Here is a 17414-nt window from a genome sequence, read left to right as displayed (position 1 = left end):
CACAGCAGTCGCAATATGTATACTTTGCACTGAGGCGTGTGCTGCGGGCTGTAGCACATGCCACCGTACAAAATATAAAAATGTTAAACATCCTACCTGCCACATGGTGTATGGATGTTTAGGGAGCACCACAGGTGCCCCCCATGGCCCATAGCGGAGGGCCAAGGGGAAAGTGGGTCCTGCTAGAGGACCCCAAAGTAACTGTCTGCCTGCATTTAACCGCCATGAAAGGGCCGGTGGAAAGGGACATCCTAATCCCTACAGCGGTGCCTGCCCCATTGTGGGGAATAGGAGTCTGACCACCACACTGACAAGATCCTTGATCCCTTTGGATGCGGCAGTCTTTCTCCCGCCATCCAAGATCCGACCACCTGCATCCTAATGCGTCGGTCAGATCCAATGGGCTGGATGGCGGTGGGACTGCCACCGACAGCCTGATGGTGGCGGTACCACTGCCATCGTAATCAGGCTCATAGAGTCTGGTTTAAAAAGGCATGTTGTGAAAATGGCTGAACGGATTTAAATTAAATTTGGAAGGAATATAGAATATGGGGTGGAAAGGGTAATTTTTGTAGTAGATCTAAGAGGGTTAAGTAGGGTTAAAGTTATAAGGCACAAAACACACATGGGGCAGATTTTCTAAAATGTCACACAATGGAAAGCAGCAAGGCCACTTGCTGCATTGCATTGTATGACAGGGAGAGGGCAGGAATGTGCCGTATCTATCAAGATAAGGCACATTCCTGCTCTCTCCTTGTGCTGAAAGCATTCTTTAGAGGCAGAATACAGCACACCTAGAAAAAGGAAACAACAAGCAAAAATAAAGACATTTCTCCTTGTTGCTACTCCCATGGGAAGGTGTAGGATTTTGACGCATTATCAGGTTTATCAGTCTTAGTAAATTTGGGAATGCGTCAAAATCCATAGGTGGATGTGCAGAAACACACACTCTCCAGTTATGGAACGTCTTCCCTGGGCAGAGTAACAGAAGGCAGTGACTTGCACTGCCTTGCATTACTCCAGATTCGATACACAACGCAGTGCCACACATGGTAGCCTTGTGTTGCTTGGTTAATCTGAACTAAGTATGGTGTTGCCCTTTCAACACCATGTGTGACGTAAGGGCAAAGCAATACAATGATAATTCTGGCCCTTAGTTGTATATATTGGGCCACGATATACTGCGGTAACTTTTTGGTTTACTGCGGTACATGCCAATGACAAGGCAGTATATGATAGTTTAGTGGTTGCCTTTACAAATTTAAAGATAGCCATGCTACTTTACCACATTTTGGCTGTGTTCTGGTTTAGGGCCTTAGATATAGTTAAGTAGTAGGTTTTACTGTTGTTCCCGACTGGCTGTTTGGCTGCTATGCTTGAGTACAAAGTCTTTGGAAAATTCATTGGTGGAAAAACACGTTCTGGGAGCCTCCTTTTTCTTTGCACACCCTTGACTAATCACCACAAAACTTTGCATCGTCCACCAATGTTGAAAGAGCAATAGGTCTGCAAAGTTTTGTGGAGCAAAGTTATTAACGGTCAAAAATCAAAGGAATTCCTATTTCTGGGAATCCTAACTATAACCATAGTGTGGCTTCTGCTACTCTGTAGTATATGTACATATATATATTTTCAACAAAAATAGTCATACAAGCCCGGTGCACACCTGCAGCTGGTGCCTGTGTCACATTCGACCAACTCCTGCATTTAATTCATCCAAAGATAGTGCAGCACTTGGGAAATTGCAGTGTGAATCCTTTGATCTTCCAGATAACGGCAACACATTTCAGAAGGGGGTTGGCAGCAGAGCCTGGCTTGTGCACTCCCCCCTCCATGAGCCAATAGTGGCCCCGGAGATCCATCTCCTAGGGATAACTTCTTAGGGATAGAGAGGCATAATTTAGGGGAGGGGTGTGTGTGGCTCCTTCCGCAAGCCTACTTAGACCCCACAAAGCCAATCTCCTGGAGCCACATTCCAATAAAAAGGGGAGGGGGACCACATGGCCCACCACACTGAGCCTTTGTAGGCCCGATGATCACTTCCCACGAGACCAAACTTAACTTTAAAGGGAGGAGGGCTGCACATAAAGCCTCTTTATTATGGTTAGAAAATGGTGGGGTAGCGAAGCCCTTTAAATCTCACCTCTTGTGGCTTACCTTCGGCTTTGGTCATATCAGAGCGCTGAACATGAAGAAAAACAGCAATGCTATCCCAATGTGTTTCGGAGCTCCTGGCTCCTTCACCAAGGATCTTTTAACACACCATGTGATTTGTGCATATTTAACACAGAAAACAGACTTTCCATTCTTTCTCTCATCACGGATTCAACTCTTTGCATTTTGTTATTATTCCAGTCTTATCTTTAACACATATTTACAGCAGGTTATAATTGTGTTGGATTATTGTCACTTTCAATACAGTGTTTCTCTCACATTGTGGAGATAGCAGTAAAAAGTGTTGTACAATTTTCACATAGTACAATTCATGGTCATTTTTTAGTAATAAAGAAACTAGTTGGCATTTTATACATGATAATTAAATAAATGTGTATTATATCGGACGGTCCTGGTCAACCTAACCAGCCAGTCAACGTCTGTCACACTTTTTTAAAGGTTGCTGGTTTTCCACTATTAAAATTAGTACTGGTTTAAACCGGCCACCTTTTAAATTCACAACACTTACCACGTTCATATCCCGGCACAAAAACCTGCTCCGCTGTAACTCAGGCGCCGTAGCACACCAGGGAGGCATTCGGCCTCTCTGGTGGGAACCCAATGATGAAGCATGTCACCAACTAGGTTGGTGAGTGAGGGTTCTTTTAAAGAATCAAGTTTTTCCCTGTGCTGTTCTATTTTCTAAATATGACAGTCACTCTTTTGTTGTTTTTGAGAATTCCCTCTAGGGGGAACAAGAGTAAATATCCCTCTCTCTCTTGTTGTTTTCTATGTCAAATAGAAAACAGTCAAGACAATAAGCGAGGCAAAGAAAAAGCATCAGAAAGTATTGCCGATATGGAATAAGGCTAAGGTACATCAAAGTGTACTCACCCGGGGTTGTTGCTGCATTAGCTGAGGTAAGGCGCCACCCAGTGGTAGTCAGAGATTCCAACACCAGTGTGAAATGGTTTTGGATATTCGTGCCAAACATGAATATAATAGAAAGAGCTTCTCTGCTGCTGAAGATGCTGAGCCTCCTCTGAAGTTAGTTGCGCTCAGTGGGGAGGGCAAAAGCTCCACATTTCGCGGCACTTTTGGAAAAAGAGCAGCCTTTTTTGAAAAGTGCAGATTTCACGATTTTTTTGCAAATCGCGAAATCCTGGAGGGTCTGATGATTATAGAATCTCAATTACACAAACAAATCAAATGACATAAAGAGAACATCAAAACATTTAGCCCTGATAGGCCTAAACACTATTTGCCCATTTTAGCTCGCAGATGTGTTAACATTATTGTATAAAGAATAGCCGAAAAAAAGTCCTGCTTACGCTTCAGATGTCACGTGGAATGGCTAAATATAGTTAGCTCTCTTATATTCATTGTTCCCCATGTGATTTCTGGAAAATATGCAATAAAACCAGTTAAAAAACACATATCCTATGAAATGGAAATATCACAAACCTAACCCAACTTACTTCAAAATATAAAAGGAGGGACCTCATTATAGGAGACAGATTATTCCGTACAATACTTATGGGGTTTAGCCTAAGTGTACTGCTAGTTCCTTATCCAGATTGAGTCCAAAAGAGTAAAGGGTATTATATTCTAATATGCTTAACCCTATTACCACCTTTATCTCTGATTGGGATCCTGTCCAGTACACAAAATGGTAATAGATAAGTGTACTGGTTATGTTGCAGTTTAAAGTGCCTCACATTTGGATATTGTTTGTCTTCTTTGATTATTGCCCTAAGGTGTTCTAGCTCTCTTTTTTTAGCTTTATGAATGGTACTTCCGATATAATATTTGTTGCATGGACAGCCAAATGTGTAGACAACATGATCTGAATTGGATGTTAAATGTTTAGTTATCTTATATGGCTGTTGATCAGTAGATAATTTGATCATTTCGCAATTATGACTATGTTTGCCGGCTTTCCATGTACCACAAGTGTAAAAACCTTGTATGGTATTTGTTTTATTATTCGGTCTTACTAAGTTTTGACTTAGGGTGTCTTTTAAGGACATTGGCATTCTAAAGGAAACTCGTGAGTTTTCACCTATTTGTTCTGACAGATGAGAATCCATTTTTGAAACTTCCCAGAACCTCCTGATCCTACGTTTAACTTCCCACGCTTGACCATGGAAAGAGGTCATAAACCTTACTGGTTGTTTTTCTACCTCATTTCTAGCACTGGCAGCTGAAATTCATTCCAGTCACATTTACTCACTTTATCACATGCCTGTTTGATCACCTTTCTTGAATATCCTCTTTCTAGAAATCTACATGTCATAATCTGCTTTTCTTTTTGAAACCCATCTTCAGAGCTACAGTTTCTCTTAGCTCTCAACAGTTCCCCATATGGGATACTTTGACTTACATTTTTAGGGTGACAGCTTTCTGCGTGTAGCTGGCTGTTTCCTGCAGTTTCTTTGTGGAACAAATTGCTTTCCAATCTGTTACCTTTGACTTCTAACCTCAAATCCAAAAGTACTAACAAAATGAAATGCCTGTTCCTGATCACCTTTCCAAATTCAGAAAATGTTGTAAATTTACTGTACCCATAGGACGACGTGGTTATCAAAGTGACAGACGTCACTCCCGACCTGCTCCTCCCACCAACCCAGGTAAAACTGGGGGTGAAGCCGGTCCCCATCGCCGTTCACTGGGTTTGTCTGTAAAAGTGTTGATCAAAAATGAAAAAGTTATTAGTGAGATATACATGCATCATGTAAAGAAGCATTTCAGTGTGAAATAAATAGGATAGAAATCTTGCTGTCAAGAAATGTTGGCTAGCTCTAATTCCTAACTTATGGGGGATACACGTGTATAAACTATTTATGTCTAAACACACTGTTATATAGTTAATTTCCCATGTGATCTCATTGATCAACCTTTAGAAGTCTCCCGTATCTTTGATATAAAAAGGGAGAGATATTACCAATGGTTGCATTCCTGGAAGTATTTTCAAACGTACTCCTTCTTGAGGAGCCAATGGGTCTTCCCGGAGGATTTCTAGGGTATTTATATAACTTGGTCAAAAGATACATAGCTGGAATGTGTGGAAAATTACAGTTTAGGAACTGATATTCTTCCTATTCTATTAAATTCCTATCCCTCCATTTCATCAGTTTTGCTTGATAAACTTTGTTAGCGTTCTCATACTTTTGTCTAGTTGATAATTCTTATCTATTAATGTCATTCAATTGCTTGTATCCCTCACTCAGATACATTTCTAAAGGAAGAACTACATTTCCACCTTCACCAGATTTTTTATCACAATATTTCTATTGTATTTCAATCCTCTTATAGTATCAAAATTTACTTTTTTCAGATTACTTCTGACAAAAACTTTTTTCTTATCAATTTTCTTAAATTCCTTAATCACTCCTCTTTCAAATGTATCAATAGTATCATTAACCAACTGTGGCATGAAGATGGATTTTGGTTTAAATGCACTAGTGCTGCTTAAATCCATATCTACTTCATCAATAATCAAGTTCAAAAAAGGGTAATCAATTAGGTTGTCGTTTCCTTCTAATTCATTCATGGTATGTAATAAATCAATATCACTTATTTGTAAATAACACGGTCTTTCAGTAATATCAGAGTTAATTGATGGAAGATTAGTAGTATTCCATTTTTTTAATTTTCATTTTCTCGTACAATGAAACAAATCAATATTACTTTTGGTTTAGTCAAAACGTGAGGTGGGGCAAAATGATAAACCTAAGGATAAAACTTTAATTTGTGGGGCTGTGAGAATAATATTAGAAAGATTTACCATCTTTTTTTGTCCATCATTTTGTCAATTTCTGCCCTCTTGTTTGCATTCCCACCAGGCTTTCTGTGTTCTCTTGCATCTTTGCGATTTCTTTGTTGCCTCATTTGCCTCCACATCACAGCCTTTGTATCCCTGTGGGCCCTTGTTTTTTGTGTTGATAGTCTTTCCCGGGCCATGAGGTTGAACTCTTTTAACATATTAGATTTTACTCCTTTTGCATCTGATTGTATTTATGCATCATTTACACTGTTATCGCTTTCCGCTAGATCTACTTGGTGAATATCCGTCGCTGCAGGCTGTTTGGTATATTCTGTTTTTTCTTGTGTGGTGTTTCTTAAGTGGGCGAATTTCTTTCCAAATGTCAAAATTTGGTCTTTTCATGGTCCACCTGTTCTCTATGAAATTTACATTGTTTTTTGGCTTTTATTTCTTCTTTGACTTTCTCTAATCTGGTCTCAAGTTTATTCATTTCATTTTGAAATTCCTCCTTGTTACATTTTTCTTTAAGCGTATTGGTGCATCTATTTCCAAAGTTGATTTCTCACAGTCTTTCTCGGCATACTTGATCAATATTTTTAACATTATTGTTGAACAATTGTGATTGTTGGCTGCCCACTCCTCTACCCTGGAATATTGAAATTCTTAGTCACCTAGGAACTCTACCACCATCAATATACATTTGTAGTGTGATGGCTTCCCACCATTTCAACTGTTATTTTTTTTAAGCTTTCTATAGGTTGTCCCAAAGTTGTTTTTCATTATTTATTTCATTATGTCCTCTATTAATTTCTTGTTCATCAGTATTGGTCGTGCCAGTAGTTCTATCACCCAAGTATTTAAAGCCCCGGGGAAGTGGTGGTCCCTGGGGCTCAGGGGTCCGTAACGGACGCCTGCATTTGAATAAACAGTGCCTGGGAAGGTAGTGGTCCCCAGGACAGTGTGGAGGGGCTCGAGCCCCCCGACACAGATTATTTATTTTAGCGCCCGGGGATGTGGCGGTTCCTGGGGCTTGGAGGGGCCATGAGGCCCCCGATCCTATTTTAAGAAAGCCTCAGGGGAGGTGACAATACCCGGGGCTGCGGGGGGCCGCGCGCTCCCTGTGCATAACTTATAAAGCTCAGGGGAGGTGGCTGTCCTCAGGGCTGCGGGGGCCCCATTCAGAAATGCCCCAGGACCTGGCCCACCGGGTGCTTTACAAAAACAAAAGCGCAGGAGCCCACGCTTCGGTTTTTCTTCATTTTTGAGTGGGTTCGCGCACCCACCCCTAAAATGCTTTTTTGGCCTGGGGGTCCCTGTGGGATCCTCTGAGCAGGCCTGGGGGGGTCAGGGTGTTTTTACCCTGCCCCCTTTTCTTGTTTTTAAACTTTATTTTTACCTTTTTCCTTCTTCCTCGGTTTGAAGCACAAGATGCTGCCAACACTTTCTGGTTTGAAGTGTTGGAAGCCAATCAGAGGTAAGCCCGTGCACGGGAGGGCTCAGCCAAGCATATCTCACAATTCTCAAATATCGACATCTATAAATCTTTAAATATCTCAAAAACTACTGTGCGGAATTACACCATTTTAAAAAAAGCTAAATTTGCAATCATTGACGGTCGAGCGCAGTACTGGTAGGAAGAAGGCAATCGCCAAAACACGTCCCAGACACGAGACTGATGCTAAACACGCTTTTATTTTGATGCTGTATGGAATTAAAGCCCTGCTGAAACGAGACCCCAGCTGTATCAGACCTGTTTTCTGAGGAGGAAGCGGGATTGGTGGTGATATATATATATATATATATATATATATATATATATATCTATATATATATATATATTACCTACTGGCGGTCGCCAGTAGGTAGTTATAGTTAGGACCGTGTTTCCATAGGAAATCCGCAACATTCTATTTTGAATAATTTTGGCGCCGATTGACGAATCCTGGCGAAATTTTCAAAATAGGTGGGGCACTCCGCTCCGCTCCTACCCTGAATGTATCGGGGGGATTCGTCAAGCAGGGGCTGAGAAAAAGGGGGGGTCCCAAAACGTGTTTTCCCCATGCATTTTTCCATAGGACCTTTAGTCGAAGCTACAGCCCGAATGGCTGAACAGAATTACTTGAAATTTGGCAGAGAGGTAGTCCTCAGAGCAGGGACGTGCCTTTTGTAGGTCTGGTGTAAATGTGTTCAGTATTTGCTGAGAAAATAGCATTTAAATCAATATATATATCTATAAGCACGCTCCGAGCGCGTACGGTAAGCTTACCGTACGCGCACGCTGCCGTGCGCGAGCTTAATTCTGATTGGTGGTTACATGACTGTAAACATTCGAATCGGTCGAAATCAGGAAGTGTCGGCCTCCATTTTGTGTGTCTCACACTGATAAACAAAGGAGGAGAATGTGGAAAGGGGGCAACGAAGAGAGTTGCAGACCCCCTAGCGTTTGTCAGGGGGTCCAAGAAGTCATAAAAGTATGAAAAATACATTTAAAATTCTTTAAAAAAAATCGCGGGGTGCGCGTACAGTAAGCTTACCGTACGCGTACGGCAGAAAAAAAAAAAAATATATATATATATATACATACATATATATATAATCTACTGCCGGTCGCCAGTAGATAGTTATAGTTAGGACCGTGTTTCCATAGGAAATCTGAAAATTCTATTTTGAATAACTTTGGCGCCGGTTGACGAATCCTTGCGAAATTTTCAAAACTAATGGGGCGCTCCGCTCAGCTCCTACCCTGAAAGTCTCGGGGTGATTCGTCAAGCGGGGGCCGAGAAAAAAGGGGGGTCCCAAAACACGTTTTCCCCATGCATTTTCCCAGAGGACCTTTAGTCGAAGGTACAGCCCGAACGGCTGAACAGAATTGCTTGAAATTTCTCAAAGGGGTAGTCCTCAGGTCAGGGAAGTGCCTTTTGCATATCTGGAGTCAATCTGTTCAGTATTTCCTGAGAAAATTGCATTTAAAAGCATATAGATATCTAACGTGCGCGATCGTAATTCTGATTGCTTGTTTGATGTCAGTCAACATTTGAATCGGTCGAAATCAGGAAGTGTCGACCGCCATTTTGTCTGACGCAGTGATAAGGAAAGGTGGAAAAAAGGTGAAAAACGTGAAAAGGGGGCAGGGAAGAGAGTTTCTGACCCCCTAGACTTAGTCAGGGGGTCACAGAAGGACCCCCAAGGGTGAAAAAAACATTTTATTTTGTTTTTTTTTAAATCGCGGGTGCGCCCAACGTGCACGCACAGTGCGCGTAGCGCGCATGGTGAAAAACCTTAAAAATATATATATATTAATAAATACATAACTTAGCATTTAAAAAACCTTGCAAATTCACTTAAAAAACCATAGGTTTCACACATGTTATAGTTAAGTGGATATTTCACTCGTAAAAAACCAATGAAATTCCCCCGTTATAGTTAGTTGAGATACCTATAACTCACGCGCCCGCAATCCTCTGCTCATGACATCACATATTACATCATTCATGACATGGTCAGTGGCATCACTCATGACATCACTGATGACATCATCCTTGTGATAGAGTGGTGGTCGCGCGAGTTATAGTTATCTCAACTAACTGTAACGGGGGAATTTCATTGGTTTTTTACAAGTGAAATATCCACTTAACTATAACATGTGTGAAACCTATGGTTTTTTCAGTGAATATATATATATATATATGTGTGTATATTACCTACTGGCGGTCGCCAGTAGGTAGTTATAGTTAGGACCACGTTTCCATAGGAAAACCTCAACATTCTATTTTGAATAACTTTGGCGCCGGTCGACGAATCCTCGCGAATTTCTCAAAATAGGTGGGGCGCTACGCTCCGCTCCTACCCTGAAAGTCTCGGGGGGATCCGTCAAGCGGGGGCTGAGATAAAAGGGGGGTCCCAAAACGCGTTTTTCCCATGCATTTTTCCATAGGACCTTTAGAACGAGCTACAGCCCGAACGGCTGAACAGAATTACTCAAAATTTTGCAGAGAGGTAGTCCCTAGGTCAAGGAAGTGCCTTTTGTAGGTTTGGTGTAAATCTGTTCAGTAGATTCTGAGAAAATAGCCTTTAAATCAATATATATATCTGAGCCCGCTTACGGTACGCTTACCGTACGCTTACGGTAAGCGTACGGTGGCGTGCGCGAGCGCGATTCTGATTGGCTCTTAGATCTTAGTAAACATTCGAATCGGCCGAAACCAGGAAGCGGCGGCCGCCATTTTGTGTATTTCACTCTGAAAAAAAAGAGTGAAAACAAGGAAAGGGGGCAATGAGGAGAGTTACAGACCCCCTAACAATTGTAAGGGGGTCAAAGAAGGACAGAAAAGTACAAAAAAAACATTTATTGATTTTAAAAAAAATCACGGGGTACGCGTACGGTAAGCGTACGGTAAAAAACATAAAAAAAAATAAATGAAAAGCAGATTTAAGAGTTTAGAAATTAGGGAGCTCTAAAAAGAGCTGTTGTGTTTATGAAGTCATTTTTTTAGTGGTACCTACAAGTAAGTACCGATGCAGAGTCTAAGGTTCAAGACGAAAGACTCTGTTCCCTTCATCATTGAAGTGCACACCATCTCCTCTATAAATGTCTTGCATGTCATAACGCAAGTTGTTGTGGTAAATGGCACCCATACCATAGTCACGGAGGAAAGCAGAAACAGATTTGTTGACGTGCTTTCTTGCTTTGTCAATCTGTGGACAGAAATGATTGGACCAGTTCCATTTTTGCCTTTGGCATATGTTGGAAAACACAAAGGCAGTTTTAGGGAAAAGTGTAAACAGTTGTGCAAAGGTGTCCTTCATAAGCATTTCCAGACCTACCCCAGTCAAAGTGCCTAGGTCATTGCCACCACAGTGCACTATTATGAGGTCAGGGTGTTGGATTTGAATGAAGGATTTCACCAATGGCATCAATTGGTGCCACTTTAACCCTCTCTGACCAATCCATTTAATGTCTACATTTGGCAAAGCAAGGTCTCTCACCATATCTGTTTTCTCTGCAAACTTTTCACTCCAGAAGACATAGCTGTGGCCTACAATCCACACTGTGAACATCTTCAAAGGAGAACTGGATGCACTCAGGAGGTGTCTTTCAGTAGAATGGCAATATGAAAAGAAAGACAGTTTGGAAATGGAGGCATACATATTTTTTTAAAACAAAAAGAACTGATTGGCTGTTTCATACCATTCCAGAATAAAAACTAGGCTGTATGTGAAAATTAATAGAAGCATGTTTTGTATTGGTACAAAAAAATGTGTAACCAAAGAACAGTACTATGGATTTGCTGTTAGGTTTGAAAAGTCAAGCACTCTTGCTCTGTGGAATTGAAACATTGTGTGTCGAACTTCTGACCTAACTGAACACAGCAGTGTTCCATGAGCTGTTGCTATGGTAGCAGGCAGAAGTCAAGTTGGGGGAAGGGTACTAGGCAGAAGTCAAGTTGGGGGAAGGGTACTTTTGGAAAAGGGTTCGTTTTCAACCAATAGAAATGTGTGAATACATGTGAAAAAAAGGGGGAAGCACTGAGATTTGAAACTTACATGTATATGTGTGGAAAAATAGAGGGAAAGTTTGCCATTATCTGGTTCTGCTGAGAGGAGAGAGGTGAACACAACAGAGATCCTGGCTCTGATAATCTGCTGTTTGAGTGTCACATTTCTTTCACAACTAACTAATTTTAAAGGTGAGTTTACAGTTTGAGAGGGGATGTATGTGGTAACTTAAGAAATGAATAATAGAAATGGGAATTGTTTTTGTTGTAGTTACACATGGTGGTTTCATAATGTGTCAGTGTGTAAAAGTGATTTACACTTGCCCCGAAAAAAAAAAAGAGCAGTAAGTGTGCTTTCAAATTGGCAAAGAAATTTCGTTTTGGGACTAATGTGAAAACATGACTCTGTGTGCATAGAAGAATTATAGGCAGAGATTTATTGCGTCTTGCTCTGGTGATTTTACAGTTGGATTAGATGGAAAGGGGGAGCGAATTATTGGGGGAAGAAGCAGAGGCTTAGCACACACCCATGTCCTTGCCGTGTATAGTCATGCACAGTATTTACAAGCCAGTGGGGTTTTCGGGTTTAAGTCTGTAATGCAAATACATTCAGCATCACTAAGGCTGGTTGCCCTTGCTGGAGTGTAGGCAGTCACAGAGAATGCACATGGTGGTGGTCTGAAAAAAAAACAGCTTGGACACGTGCAATTAAATACATCAAAAATAGTGGTTTCATAATGTGTCAGTCTGTAAAAGTGATTTCAAATTGTAAAAAGAGATTTTCACTTGGCCCGAAAAAAAAAGAGCAGTAAGTGTGCATTCAAATTGGCAAAGAAATTTCGTTTTGGCACTAATGTGAAAACATGACTCTGTGTGCATAGAAGAATTATAGGCAGAGATTTATTGCGTCTTGCTCTGGTGATTTCACAGTTGCATTAGATGGAAAGGGGGAGCGAATTATTGGGGGAAGAAGCAGAGGCTTAGCACACACCCATGTCCTTGCCGTGTATAGTCATGCACAGTATTTACAAGCCAGTGGGGTTTTCAGGTTTAAGTCTGTAATGCAAATACATTCAGCATCACTAAGGCTGGTTGCCCTTGGTGGAGTGTAGGCAGTCACAGAGAATGCACATGGTGGTGGTCTGAAAAAAAAACAGCTTGGACACGTGCAATTAAATAAATCAAAAATAGTGGTTTCATAATGTGTCAGTCTGTAAAAGTGATTTCAAATTGTAAAAAGAGATTTTCACTTGGCCCGAAAAAAAAAAGAGCAGTAAGTGTGCTTTCAAATTGGCAAAGAAATTTCGTTTTGGGACTAATGTGAAAACATGACTCTGTGTGCATAGAAGAATTATAGGCAGAGATTTATTGCGTCTTGCTCTGGTGATTTCACAGTTGCATTAGATGGAAAGGGGGAGCGAATTATTGGGGGAAGAAGCAGAGGCTTAGCACACACCCATGTCCTTGCCGTGTATAGTCATGCACAGTATTTACAAGCCAGTGGGGTTTTCAGGTTTAAGTCTGTAATGCAAATACATTCAGCATCACTATGGCTGGTTGCCCTTGCTGGAGTGTAGGCAGTCACAGAGAATGCACATGGTGGTGGTCTGAAAAAAAAACAGCTTGGACACGTGCAATTAAATACATCAAAAATAGTGGTTTCATAATGTGTCAGTCTGTAAAAGTGATTTCAAATTGTAAAAAGAGATTTTCACTTGGCCCGAAAAAAAAAGAGCAGTAAGTGTGCATTCAAATTGGCAAAGAAATTTCGTTTTGGCACTAATGTGAAAACATGACTCTGTGTGCATAGAAGAATTATAGGCAGAGATTTATTGCGTCTTGCTCTGGTGATTTCACAGTTGCATTAGATGGAAAGGGGGAGCGAATTATTGGGGGAAGAAGCAGAGGCTTAGCACACACCCATGTCCTTGCCGTGTATAGTCATGCACAGTATTTACAAGCCAGTGGGGTTTTCAGGTTTAAGTCTGTAATGCAAATACATTCAGCATCACTAAGGCTGGTTGCCCTTGGTGGAGTGTAGGCAGTCACAGAGAATGCACATGGTGGTGGTCTGAAAAAAAAACAGCTTGGACACGTGCAATTAAATAAATCAAAAATAGTGGTTTCATAATGTGTCAGTCTGTAAAAGTGATTTCAAATTGTAAAAAGAGATTTTCACTTGGCCCGAAAAAAAAAAGAGCAGTAAGTGTGCTTTCAAATTGGCAAAGAAATTTCGTTTTGGGACTAATGTGAAAACATGACTCTGTGTGCATAGAAGAATTATAGGCAGAGATTTATTGCGTCTTGCTCTGGTGATTTCACAGTTGCATTAGATGGAAAGGGGGAGCGAATTATTGGGGGAAGAAGCAGAGGCTTAGCACACACCCATGTCCTTGCCGTGTATAGTCATGCACAGTATTTACAAGCCAGTGGGGTTTTCAGGTTTAAGTCTGTAATGCAAATACATTCAGCATCACTATGGCTGGTTGCCCTTGGTGGAGTGTAGGCAGTCACAGAGAATGCACATGGTGGTGGTCTGAAAAAAAAACAGCTTGGACACGTGCAATTAAATAAATCAAAAATAGTGGTTTCATAATGTGTCAGTCTGTAAAAGTGATTTCAAATTGTAAAAAGAGATTTTCACTTGGCCCGAAAAAAAAAGAGCAGTAAGTGTGCATTCAAATTGGCAAAGAAATTTCGTTTTGGCACTAATGTGAAAACATGACTCTGTGTGCATAGAAGAATTATAGGCAGAGATTTATTGCGTCTTGCTCTGGTGATTTCACAGTTGCATTAGATGGAAAGGGGGAGCGAATTATTGGGGGAAGAAGCAGAGGCTTAGCACACACCCATGTCCTTGCCGTGTATAGTCATGCACAGTATTTACAAGCCAGTGGGGTTTTCAGGTTTAAGTCTGTAATGCAAATACATTCAGCATCACTAAGGCTGGTTGCCCTTGGTGGAGTGTAGGCAGTCACAGAGAATGCACATGGTGGTGGTCTGAAAAAAAAACAGCTTGGACAAGTGCAATTAAATAAATCAAAAATAGTGGTTTCATAATGTGTCAGTCTGTAAAAGTGATTTCAAATTGTAAAAAGAGATTTTCACTTGGCCCGAAAAAAAAAGAGCAGTACGTGTGCTTTGAAATTGGCAAAGAAATTTCGTTTTGGCACTAATGTGAAAACATGACTCTGTGTGCATAGAAGAATTATAGGCAGAGATTTATTGCGTCTTGCTCTGGTGATTTCACAGTTGCATTAGATGGAAAGGGGGAGCGAATTTTTGGGGGAAGAAGCAGAGGCTTAGCACACACCCATGTCCTTGCCGTGTATAGTCATGCACAGTATTTACAAGCCAGTGGGGTTTTCAGGTTTAAGTCTGTAATGCAAATACATTCAGCATCACTAAGGCTGGTTGCCCTTGCTGGAGTGTAGGCAGTCACAGAGAATGCACATGGTGGTGGTCTGAAAAAAAAACAGCTTGGACACGTGCAATTAAATAAATCAAAAATAGTGGTTTCATAATGTGTCAGTCTGTAAAAGTGATTTCAAATTGTAAAAAGAGATTTTCACTTGGCCCGAAAAAAAAAGAGCAGTAAGTGTGCTTTGAAATTGGCAAAGAAATTTCGTTTTGGCACTAATGTGAAAACATGACTCTGTGTGCATAGAAGAATTATAGGCAGAGATTTATTGCGTCTTGCTCTGGTGATTTCACAATTGCATTAGATGGAAAGGGGGAGCGAATTATTGGGGGAAGAAGCAGAGGCTTAGCACACACCCATGTCCTTGCCGTGTATAGTCATGCACAGTATTTACAAGCCAGTGGGGTTTTCAGGTTTAAGTCTGTAATGCAAATACATTCAGCATCACTAAGGCTGGTTGCCCTTGCTGGAGTGTAGGCAGTCACAGAGAATGCACATGGTGGTGGTCTGAAAAAAAAACAGCTTGGACACGTGCAATTAAATAAATCAAAAATAGTGGTTTCATAATGTGTCAGTCTGTAAAAGTGATTTCAAATTGTAAAAAGAGATTTTCACTTGGCCCGAAAAAAAAAGAGCAGTAAGTGTGCTTTGAAATTGGCAAAGAAATTTCGTTTTGGCACTAATGTGAAAACATGACTCTGTGTGCATAGAAGAATTATAGGCAGAGATTTATTGCGTCTTGCTCTGGTGATTTCACAGTTGCATTAGATGGAAAGGGGGAGCGAATTATTGGGGGAAGAAGCAGAGGCTTAGCACACACCCATGTCCTTGCCGTGTATAGTCATGCACAGTATTTACAAGCCAGTGGGGTTTTCAGGTTTAAGTCTGTAATGCAAATACATTCAGCATCACTAAGGCTGGTTGCCCTTGCTGGAGTGTAGGCAGTCACAGAGAATGCACATGGTGGTGGTCTGAAAAAAAAACAGCTTGGACACGTGCAATTAAATAAATCAAAAATAGTGGTTTCATAATGTGTCAGTCTGTAAAAGTGATTTCAAATTGTAAAAAGAGATTTTCACTTGGCCCGAAAAAAAAAGAGCAGTAAGTGTGCTTTGAAATTGGCAAAGAAATTTCGTTTTGGCACTAATGTGAAAACATGACTCTGTGTGCATAGAAGAATTATAGGCAGAGATTTATTGCGTCTTGCTCTGGTGATTTCACAGTTGCATTAGATGGAAAGGGGGAGCGAATTATTGGGGGAAGAAGCAGAGGCTTAGCACACACCCATGTCCTTGCCGTGTATAGTCATGCACAGTATTTACAAGCCAGTGGGGTTTTCAGGTTTAAGTCTGTAATGCAAATACATTCAGCATCACTAAGGCTGGTTGCCCTTGCTGGAGTGTAGGCAGTCACAGAGAATGCACATGGTGGTGGTCTGAAAAAAAAACAGCTTGGACACGTGCAATTAAATAAATCAAAAATAGTGGTTTCATAATGTGTCAGTCTGTAAAAGTGATTTCAAATTGTAAAAAGAGATTTTCACTTGGCCCGAAAAAAAAAGAGCAGTAAGTGTGCTTTGAAATTGGCAAAGAAATTTCGTTTTGGCACTAATGTGAAAACATGACTCTGTGTGCATAGAAGAATTATAGGCAGAGATTTATTGCGTCTTGCTCTGGTGATTTCACAGTTGCATTAGATGGAAAGGGGGAGCGAATTATTGGGGGAAGAAGCAGAGGCTTAGCACACACCCATGTCCTTGCCGTGTATAGTCATGCACAGTATTTACAAGCCAGTGGGGTTTTCAGGTTTAAGTCTGTAATGCAAATACATTCAGCATCACTAAGGCTGGTTGCCCTTGCTGGAGTGTAGGCAGTCACAGAGAATGCACATGGTGGTGGTCTGAAAAAAAAACAGCTTGGACACGTGCAATTAAATAAATCAAAAATAGTGGTTTCATAATGTGTCAGTCTGTAAAAGTGATTTCAAATTGTAAAAAGAGATTTTCACTTGGCCCGAAAAAAAAAGAGCAGTAAGTGTGCTTTGAAATTGGCAAAGAAATTTCGTTTTGGCACTAATGTGAAAACATGACTCTGTGTGCATAGAAGAATTATAGGCAGAGATTTATTGCGTCTTGCTCTGGTGATTTCACAGTTGCATTAGATGGAAAGGGGGAGCGAATTATTGGGGGAAGAAGCAGAGGCTTAGCACACACCCATGTCCTTGCCGTGTATAGTCATGCACAGTATTTACAAGCCAGTGGGGTTTTCTGGTTTAAGTCTGTAATGCAAATACATTCAGCATCACTAAGGCTGGTTGCCCTTGGTGGAGTGTAGCACTGTGGACATGGGCTTTTTATAAAATCTGAAAAGTGGTTTCATAATGTGACAGTTTGTAAAAGAGATTTTCACTTGCCCAAAAAAAAGAGCAGTTTGTGTGCATTCAAATTGGCAAAGAAATTTCGTTTTGTGACTATTGTGAAAAGAAATGTAGTAATATATTTAAATACAATAACAGATTTTTTTTTTAGTTTTTTTCAGGTATTGCTGAAGAACATTGAACAAAATTTAAGATGCCTACA

The sequence above is a fragment of the Triturus cristatus genome, chromosome 2_2, assembly GCF_964204655.1.
Source record: "Triturus cristatus chromosome 2_2, aTriCri1.1, whole genome shotgun sequence".
Taxonomy (NCBI): domain Eukaryota; kingdom Metazoa; phylum Chordata; class Amphibia; order Caudata; family Salamandridae; genus Triturus; species Triturus cristatus.
This window is presented reverse-complemented; position numbering follows the sequence as displayed.